This window comes from Limulus polyphemus, unplaced genomic scaffold (assembly GCF_000517525.1).
Source record: "Limulus polyphemus unplaced genomic scaffold, Limulus_polyphemus-2.1.2 Scaffold56, whole genome shotgun sequence".
Taxonomy (NCBI): Eukaryota; Metazoa; Arthropoda; class Merostomata; order Xiphosura; family Limulidae; genus Limulus; species Limulus polyphemus.
The window spans coordinates 49,937-60,580 of NW_013665666.1; positions in this window are offsets into that span (position 1 = coordinate 49,937).

Below are 10,644 nucleotides of genomic sequence, written 5' to 3' on the forward strand. Positions count from 1 at the left end.
GGTGTATTGGCCACCACTGGTTTTAACAACTGTTAGTTTAAGTTATTATTATATATCGTTAATAGTAGCTAAGTTTGACATTACATCATTAGTTTGGTTAGATTGTTATTTTTTATATTTTCTTTCTTTGTCATATTACGCCTCGTATATTTGTGAATACAATGTCTTATTTTTGTAGAACTTCCGTTGATGCTACCAACCCGACACAGATTAAACTAAAATATATGGGTTTAACTGTAACAGTTAAGATAGTTGGGGTGCAGTAACGAGTTTTCTTTGGTAAAGTACAGTATTAGATAGAGCAATATTTTAAACAAATATACATAAAAACTATGGTTCAAAACAAGAGCTAATGTTTGTGAGTTCCCTAAGTAAGGTATGGTATTCGGTTTACTTATTATCGCTTTAAATGATGACATCGATTATACTAGCTAGTATATCGAATGTTATAACTTTATATTTTCATTTGTAGTTTATTATTATATTTTTATTAGAAAGATTGATTTGTATTGTTAGCTTAGAATCTCCTAAATCTCCTAAGCTGACCGAACCTCGTGAGATATTATTGGGTTTACGGCCGAAAATATCGTTAACAGCGAGGCTACCCAACTGATGAAACAATGCATTCTGATCTTTATAAGTAGAACCGTAAGAAAAGTGTATTTATTTAGCTATACTGATGGCCAGGTTGATCTTTAGTTTTGCTGTAAGTACATAGCTTATCCTGATCAGAAGTTATTATTATTTACTATAACGAGTGAGAGGATGAAGTATGTTATGTGTATTTCTCCACATGTTTATCATACCGAGTTCACTCTTGATCAAATTCCTATTATTTTGTTCCTCGTTACGTTAGATTTATCGTTGTATTTGTGATAACAAAGTATTTAAATTGGCTGAAATATGTCATCTTTTAACTTAACGTCACGCTAATATTACTATGGAAAGTTTGGTTTGTTTTGAATTTCGCGCAATGCTACACGAGGGCTATCTGCGCTAGCCGTCCCTAATTTAGCAGTGTAAGACTAGAGGGAAAGCAGCTATTCATCACCACCCACCGCCGACTCTTGGGCTACTTTTTTACCAACGAATAGTTGGATTGACCGTCACATTATAATGCCCTCACGGCTGAAAGGGCGAGCATGTTTGGTGTGACGGGGATTCGAACCCGCGACCCTCAGATTGCGAGTCGAGCGCCCTAACCACCTGGTCATGCCCGGCACTATGGAAAGTAGCTGGCTAAAGTTTGTAAGTCCTACACCTTGGATTTACTGATAAAAGGTATTTGAAGAAGTTTTAAACTTATGAAAGTTATTATTCTTGTTAAAGTGTAGTTTGTGAAGTTTGAATTTTATGACATCTTATAATTGTTTTCAAAGTATAGCTGGTGGAGTTTTAAATTTCATAAACTGTAGAATTATTATTAAAATGTAAATGGTAAGGTTTGGGTTCGAGAAACTTCAGAATATTTGTTAAAGTTATTTGATTAATTTGGATTTTTGGGAGTTTAAAATTGTTATTAAAGTTTAGTTATATTTTAAGTTTGTGATGTTTTAAAATTGTTGTTAAAATGTAGATGCTTACATTTTAAAGTTTAAAAATATTTTGAAAGAAGTTTATTTTTTGGGGGGAGGGGTTCATGATGCTTTAAAATTGTTGTTAAAGTTGCTTAGTTATATATTTGGTTCAGGATGCTTTAAAGTTGTTTAGTTACATACTGGGTCCAGGATGTTTTAAAGTTCTGGTTAAAACTTAGACGTTTACGTTTTAAACTTATGAAACTATAATTCGTGTCAAAATGTAGTTTAATTGAGTGACACTTTAGGATTGCTGTCAGTTTATAGTTGGTTAAGTTTTGAGTTTGTGAGAAGTTAGTATTGTTGTTAGAGCGCAATAGGCTAGAACAATTTTGATCGATTTGCCTAAACACTAAGAAATATATAACTGTTTTTATAGCCAATTAAGTTAAATAATCTTTGATAACTTCATATTTTTTAAGGTTTTTTCTGCATCTAATGCGCACAGAATCACTGACACAAAGAGCTTTGAGAGAATACATGAAAGTTTTGTTTTGAATATTACTAAAATACTTGATGCAAAGATTCGTATTATAATATTATTAGTATATTACAAATGCAATGTATTAATACTGTTATTTATGTATATTTCTGTCGATTTACATTCCTTTGAATTAAACTGAATATTCATCACCGAATACTGTTTAGTTAAAATATGCAAAAAAAAAAGTACCGAGTCATGAAAATGTTAGTACAAAGAATTTCTTTAAAGTTATCTTTTCTCCAAAAGCAAGGTATGGATGATTCTATGTACTTTCAATCCATAGCTTTAGGCCAGTTACATAAGCACTTAGAGATTCTAAAAGTCCCAACGTGAAGCAGGAATTATTGACAGGAAGTATAGCTTGTTAGTTGCTGAGGGTATAACATGAATGAAAATAGAATGTCATAGGGTGTACAGTTGTGGTATTTCAAGGACTAAACCAAGAACACGTACTAATTTGGTCTTTGCAGCAAATAGAGGCTCGCTGATCTAGTGTTTGGAAAGATAAGTGTAGTGATTTGTTACAAGTAGAATGAAAACAAGCGATATGAAATTAAAAAATGCAGGCACTTTTATTGTTAAAAAAAACGCACAAATGTAAAGGTTGATAATAAGCTGATCGCCTGGAGGGAGGATTATTTTGTTGTTGGAAGAATTAAAGAAACAAGTTCACTGAATGGGCTATTTGTGCTGTGCCCATCATGAGTATGAAAACCCGGTTTTTAGTGCTATAAGTCCGTCAACTTGCCGCTGAGCCACTGGGTGGAGGGCGTAGTTAACTAAAATGCAGATAAAGAAACTATATTTAATGAATAAAATTGAAATAAACTTTACTGTGAAATGAGTTGAACACTACTGGACGTGTGATTAAATATAAGAAAGACACAGTTACTGACAGACTGACCAATCAAAGATAAATGTTCACGAGACTTCAAGTCTGGTTCTCTCAAGGCAGAAAATAATTTAGTTTAAAACGTCAAAACTGCTCTCACGATACACATTCTCTGTGGAGTTGACCTTTCACGATATTGGATCATTATTAGCAGTAAGATATCTCTGCCCCATTTGATAGTCCCAAGCACAAGGTAATGTAGGATACAGTAGAAGTATCCCATGGAATAGCAAGTAAACAGCCTCCTGAACTGAATTCATTTACAGAAGTAGCACCTAGGATTGAATTAGTCCATGAAATCATCTGGGTTTAATTTTCCGAATTATATCTCTAGAACAGTGTAAACATTCTGTGTGATATAAGATAATTGCTATTGTAGAGTGATATGAGATAGTTACTACTGTATAGTGATATGTGTGATATTTGCATACCACACGACGTCTGCCTCAGATTTTTATTTATCACAGAATCAAATTTTTCTAAAATAATTGATTATAAATAGATTTGTAGAGTATGATACGATATAAAAACTGTTTCTCACTAGATTTTAACCTCTTTTTAATTAAAATAGGAAAATTTCATTAATAACTTTATGAATTTTTCAATTAAAGCTAGGTTTCAAGAAATGACGCAACATTTCTAATATTCTTTCGGTTTATGCACATATACACTTCTGAATATTCATGTGTTAAAAACTCATATTCATGCAGCAAAGCATTGCAAATAAACTAAACCCTGTCATAGAAATAAAATGACTCTTATTCTTTGAATCTTGATGAATCAAATTGTTTTACAGGCACGAATAAGAGAATATTCTATATGTAAAACAAACCTATTTTTTCAGGAAAGGTTTGTTTTTTTGCATGAACACACTTTATATTTTTGGGATGCTTTACCTTGTTTAAAAAAAATTAAAATTTTAATCTTACTTATCTCGAACTAACAATAAACCTTTCTGTTGTTAAACCACACATGTTTTTTCAAGTTGCTACATCATTCAGAATTTTATTTATACTTAACCTTTATAGCTATCCACCCAGGTTCTACTTACTTTGAATGGTTATTACGTTAAATTACGATAAGAAACAAAACGAAAGAAAAGTGAAGTAAATTTAATGTTGATTTTTGTGAAGCAAACTTAATGCTGATTTTTGTGAAGTAAACTTAATTCTGATTTTTGTGAAGTAAACTTAATGCTGGTTTTTGTAAAGTAAACTTAATTCTGATTTTTGTGAAGTAAACTTAATGCTGGTTTTTGTTGCCCAAGTATAAGGATTACAATAGATCATTAGAAGTATGACATAAAAGAAAATTGATTGAAAGCAAGGAAATGTTGTGTTTTTTTTTTTGTAACGGGTATCATATTATGTTTTTATGTGATACAAGGGCTAAATGTTCAGGGAAAGGAAAAACTCCAGGTTCAGGCATAGCCAGCTCTATTTAGACCTGCTAAACCAGAGGTAGGACACCCAGTCACCATTACCCGCTGCCTATGTGACTAGTTTAAACTAACCGGCGGGATTGACTGTGAAAGATATAACGTCTCCACAACTGAAAGTGCGAAGCTTGTTGAGACCTTTTGATTCTCAGCTCACCATTGACGCTAATCACCCATCACACTTCTAGCCCTAACTAATGAAGAAAACAAATATGGTTTTCCTGTCGCACACCAAAATTAAAGGTAGCACTTTCACTACGTCTTGAACAGAAAAACGTTTTATTCTTACCAGGCTGGAAGGAACTCTGATTATGATTATCAAATATTTTGTTAAAATGAGTTTAAACACTTAACAAAAGTAATATCTTCTCCCATCTAATCAATTTTACACTTTTTTATAGATTTTTTAACATATTCACCATTTTCCAGTTCAAGAAAATGGTCCATCTTTCTAAATGTGTATTTATTCATACGAGTAAACTACTAAAGTAACTACACACCTAGTGGATAAAATAATACTTTAGACAAGTAGTAATCCATAATTAAAAATATGCACTGTTAAGCGCTTAAACTTAAATTACGAGACTGTATTTTAAGTGCAGAAATATATTATATGCCACAATAACAACCTGGACTAAATGTGGCACAGCTGCCGGAAGACGTCTTGTTCGATAGTATTCCATTCGAAGCTCATTGTCTGCAATGTACATAAAATGCGAGAGAATTACGATGGCGAATCAAAGATCATCCTAAAAATTGTTAACTAGACTCAATAATCAAGGAATATGACTGAAGTCACTATATTATCTTCGAATTAGTTTCGAATAATATAAATAGGGCTGATTGTTGCACGATCATCTTACAATAGCACTTACCCATAAAAGTGGAAGTGTAGCATTGTAAAATAGACATTATTAAAAGTAACATTCACGTATTCTCCTGATGTTGTTTTATATCCTAAGCCTAAACTAACCCAGCCATAGCTACCAGAACATTATTCACACTATTACACTAACGTAACCCAAATAGAATAAAAATATTTCATGTGAAGTACCTGTTACTTATTTATTTACTTATTTTTTTTTATAAGATGGCGTACGTGGGTTACTAGGTTATAGAGTGTATTCTAAAATCTTATAAATTTTGCATAGAAAAATAATAAAATAGATAGTCAAAGATCGTGAGACTGTTTTGCTTTATCAAATGATGATAAACTAAGCCATTGGGACGTTATAATGTGATAGGTAATATCACTGTTCTTTGGTACATAGTAGCCCAAGAGTTGGCATTCGATGGTGTTGACTAGCTGCTTTCCCTTTAGTCTATTACTTAGCGGTTAGTGCAGATAGTTTATTGTATAGCTTTGTGTGAAATTCAACAACAAACAAACAAATATTATATATCATCCATACACATTCAGATGTTCCAAGTAATAAAGTTGAAATTAAACACTTAGAATAATCAACACTATACACCAATCATGTACAATATCGTACACATTATAAACTGTTTCAATAGGTTGTGTATAGGCTTGCCAAAATGAAAGATCAAGAGCAACACTTGAGAACAGAGAAAGACGTTCACCAAGTTCCTCTAGATGTCGCTTCTGTACGAAGACAGAAAATGCAAAATATTCCTCCTAATGAGAACTCTTCTGATTTGTTTTGGCAAAGGTAGGCTTCAATTAATTGTTATTTTACAGCATTCTATCTCATAAATTAAATAAGAATTAAACTTAAAATATAGCGACTTCATTATATCTTTGAAATAATAAAACAAAAAATCCCGCCTTATAGTCTTGTTACTACCGTTATCAATAACTTTATATCAAAAGGAAGTTTACTCTGTCTTTAGCTTAGAACTGAAAAGTAACTGGTAAGTTGCTTTTTTACACAATTTATTTACTTTAAGCTGTGTTTTTTGTTTAGTGAGATACTGTGCGTTTGTTTTGGCGTCACTACATCGATAACGACATTTGATTGGACCAGCATGGTCAGGTGGTTAGGGCGCTTGACTCGCAATCTGAGGGTCGTAGGTTCAATTCCCTGTCCCATCAAATATTCTCACCCTTTCAGCCGTGGAGGCGTTATAATGTGACGGTCAATCCAACTATTCGTTGGTAAATGAGTAGCCTAAGAGTGGTCGGTGAGTGGTGATGACTAGGTGCCTTCCCTCTAGTCTTACACTACTAAATTAGGAACGGCTAGCGCAGATAGCCCTCGTGTAGCTTTGCGCGAAATGAAAACAAAAACAAAACAACAACAACAACAACAAAAAACAAAACAAAAACGTTTGATTATTTACGTGAAGTGAAGCGTGCCCATGGTATTGCATATACAGAGCGCTAGGGAATGCGCATGAGCACATCTGGTTCTGATGGATAAGGCTGAAATCTTTACATTGTTTATATACAACCAAACAAGTTTCATAAAGTTTCAAATAAAGTAATCAAGGAAGATACACAACTCTTATATTAGCACAGAGAGCTAATTGTTTACTAAGAAGAACATGTTTTGGGTCTGGCCCTCACATTCCGTGCTGCACTTCCTAACCATTATTTATCGAACTGGAGGAACAAAAAAAATCACGTGGATGAAAATGGAGAACAAATAGTTTGGGCTTTATACTAGGAGCTCATGCAAACAACAAAAACAAGTGTGTATTGGAGCAAGCCTCAAGTACGCGACACTGTACACATATGTAGGAAACTGTACTCAGAACTTTAGATTGTGTACACACGCAGAATACTGTATTCAAAAGCTTAAATTGTGTACATATGCAGGACACTATAATCAGGAAGTTACTCTTCATACATATGCAGGACATTCTATCAAGGAAGTTTAGACTGCATGCGTGTGCAGGAATTATATAGAAGAAAGTCTGCCCCAATTTGTTCCTGAAGAAGAAAGGTCCACATTTCGAAAGCGTTCGGGTTATGGGGTTTTTATTCATTTCTTTATGGAAGAAAGTTAGATTGTGTACTTATGTAGGACACTGTACTTAGAAGATTGGACTGTGTAGGTGTTTATGACACTGTACACAAGATGGACAAAACTGTGTACATGTGCAGGACACCATACGCAGAATATTAGAAGTATAGAGACAGTATAATTGAAAATATTTCATATTAGTAATCTTATGATTCACTTGATACCGTCTGGCTTCTCTTTGTCTGTTATTATAAGAAAAAATTATAATTATATTTAACACGGTTTTAAATATGGCCATTATACACACACATATATATATATATATACATTAGAACATAGGTTTGTTTGTAATTAAGCACAAAGATACACAATGGGCTATTTGTGCTCTGCCCACCACGGGTATCGAAACCCGGATTCTAGCGTTGTAAGTCCGCAGACATACCGCTGTGCTACTGGGGGCAGAGCATAGGATACACACGTTTCCAAGGTGGGGTACCAGGGGTTTTGTTATTCCTTCACATAAAAACATTCAGTTCAATGTTTAATATAATCTAACCTTTACTTCGCTTTAAAATTATAATAACACATTTTCTCGAAATATACCAAATAATGTCATTGTACTTCCAAATTTGTAATCGTAATTAGTAGTCACTAAATATAAAAAAAAAATGAAACCAGTTTTTTGGCTGTAAAATGTGCAGTTATAATGAAATTTGGTCCATATATGTTTAATTCCAGCAAGTGATGTTTTTGTGTTAGCCCAACACAAGGATCTAACATATACAGTGTATGAACTATTTACGAAAAGGAAGATTCGTCCGAACAAATATAAATATTCCATTAGGCTCTGCAAAAAATAGCTAAGACTAGTCGAACAAAAGAACGTAATTCCAAGAAATTCTGAGATATCTAAGGAAATTCCAAGGAATTCTGACATATCACATTCCAGCATACGTATTGTTATTGAAAACGAGTTGAGGAAGTCACGTTCAACCTACGTGCCAGCTTCTTTTTCGAATTTGAAAAGTCACGATTTAGCAATTTTTGTGTGTTGAAAACGTAACAGGTGGCATGCTGCATCACGATTATTACATGCGGATATTTCATTCTGAACGACAGGCATTTCATTTTACGGGCACGTAGAGAAAATTCCTCTGACCTTCACAAAACAACCTTGAAGTCTGACACGATAAGCGATAGTATTGACAGGGTGACTAGACCAAAATATTGTGGCATTTATGTGATATAGAACAAAACTGAAAAAAAAAAGAAAAACATTAGTACTTTAACCTTATCTTAAAAGTTATGGCATCAACAGTTAGAACAGAATAGAATTTTTATGCAAAGCTAAACAAAGTCTATCTGCGTATAACTGATGAACTACATGGAAAGTAGCTACTCAAAAGCTGAAAACTATATGGCTACTCTTGTTGCACCAAATGGTGGGATTTGACCGTTACTCTTATAACGTTTCCACGGCCCCAGAATTCGAGACGCATTTTTACGACAACGAAACGCGAACCATGAGCCTTCGGATTCATGGTACAAAACACCAGTTAAAATTTGAGCAGGTGAATTTTTTAGGAACAAAGGGCAACATACTCGCTGTGGCCAATTTTTATTAATCGTATACAAAGTAATACGTAAGTATAAGGAAAAAAAGTTATCGCTAAATAAAAAAGCTAGGTAGGGCTGGCTACTGAACTTGAAAAAAGGAACCAAACAAGATAGGGACATATATATAGTGGACATATCACTTGATCCGGCTGATGATCACATAGCAGACTAAACCGTCTCGACTTTAAATGGAGTATAAAATCCATACTTTGTCTATTGAAAGCTTTGTTTAAGTAGAATCTCAGCTTTCATCATTATATCTTTCCTTTAGTTAACTTTAAAATACTACTTTTATGACTATTTTACAATGGAGTAACATTTTACGACTGGAAATTCTGGTTCTATTTGTTTTGCCAGTGAGGAAGTCAGTAATGTAGAGATTTTAGTAGCCAGCCCTAAATAGCTTTTATATTTAGCCATAAATGTAATATTTATTATAACTCATATATATCACTTAAAAACACGGAAAATGAAGTACACGATGAAACTGGTCAAACACCCTCTCAATGGTGCAAACTTCTATAGTTAGAGTAAATTCGATCATTGTTTTAATAATTCAAAGATAAAGTGAGCTGATGGATAAATAAATCTCTTTACTAATACAACGAACTGTATCAGTTAAGCCTTTATTCGTAAATAGTATAATTCCGTAAATGATTTACCAAAACAAATTATAATAAATAATAATTGTATAAATCACGCAATATTTTATTGGTGAAGAAATAGTAATAACAAGTCTTCAATTTATTTGTTTACCTTAACAGTTTTAAAATTCTATCAATCACGTCATAATTTTGCCGATATGAAAGACTAAGTACAACATTGATAGGTTAATTAGAAATTTTACTTTTTAAGTATGTGAAAAAGCCTGATTAAACTCATATTACGTGATAAAAACTTGTTCTAGAAATGCATAATAGTTTTCTTTAGTTATATTTTAATAATTATCGAAAATAATAATTTTGCAAGCCTTTCTTCTGGAGTAAAACGAAATATAAGTTTGTAGAGGATACCATTTTACTGTGAAACAAACAAAGAGTGCATTCACTATGCTAGGTGTCGTGCAGTGGTAACTCTCTAAATGCTTTTAGAAAAATGAATGAACGATTTTTAAAACGTTACACATTTGATTCTTACACCTTACATAGTTAGAATAACACACGAGGAATTTTAGAATTGAGTATATTATCTAAGAATTTATAAGTTCCATAAACATAGTTTTTCCCTTAAATGTTGCGATTTGACTACTGGTCAAGCTTACCTTAGAAAGTAAAAGTTCTAGTTTTGTTTTGGTGCTTTGTTCTAGTTCTACTATCCGAGCAAACTCTGTGTTTGAAAGTTCCCACAAGGCAACTATTTTTTTACTGTAAGACAGTACATGACTCTCTACCTGTCGACGTAAAGATGAACTACTCTCCCGCACTCCTGCAGCAGTAGATAATATTCTACTTACATTATTTTCCCATTCTTGAGGGCTCCTAAAACAAACAAAAGTTAATATTATAAATAAACTCTAAATATATATATAAATCCTTCTCAAAACATTTTCAAAGGTTTATACGCTCTATTACGTACCTCTAGAAACCGGGTTTCGACACCCATGGTGGGTATGATACAAATAGCCCATTGTATAGCTTTATACTTAACAACGAACAAGTAAATCATAACCAGTATCCCCTCCTAGTGGGGTGAGTGGAAAATTTACA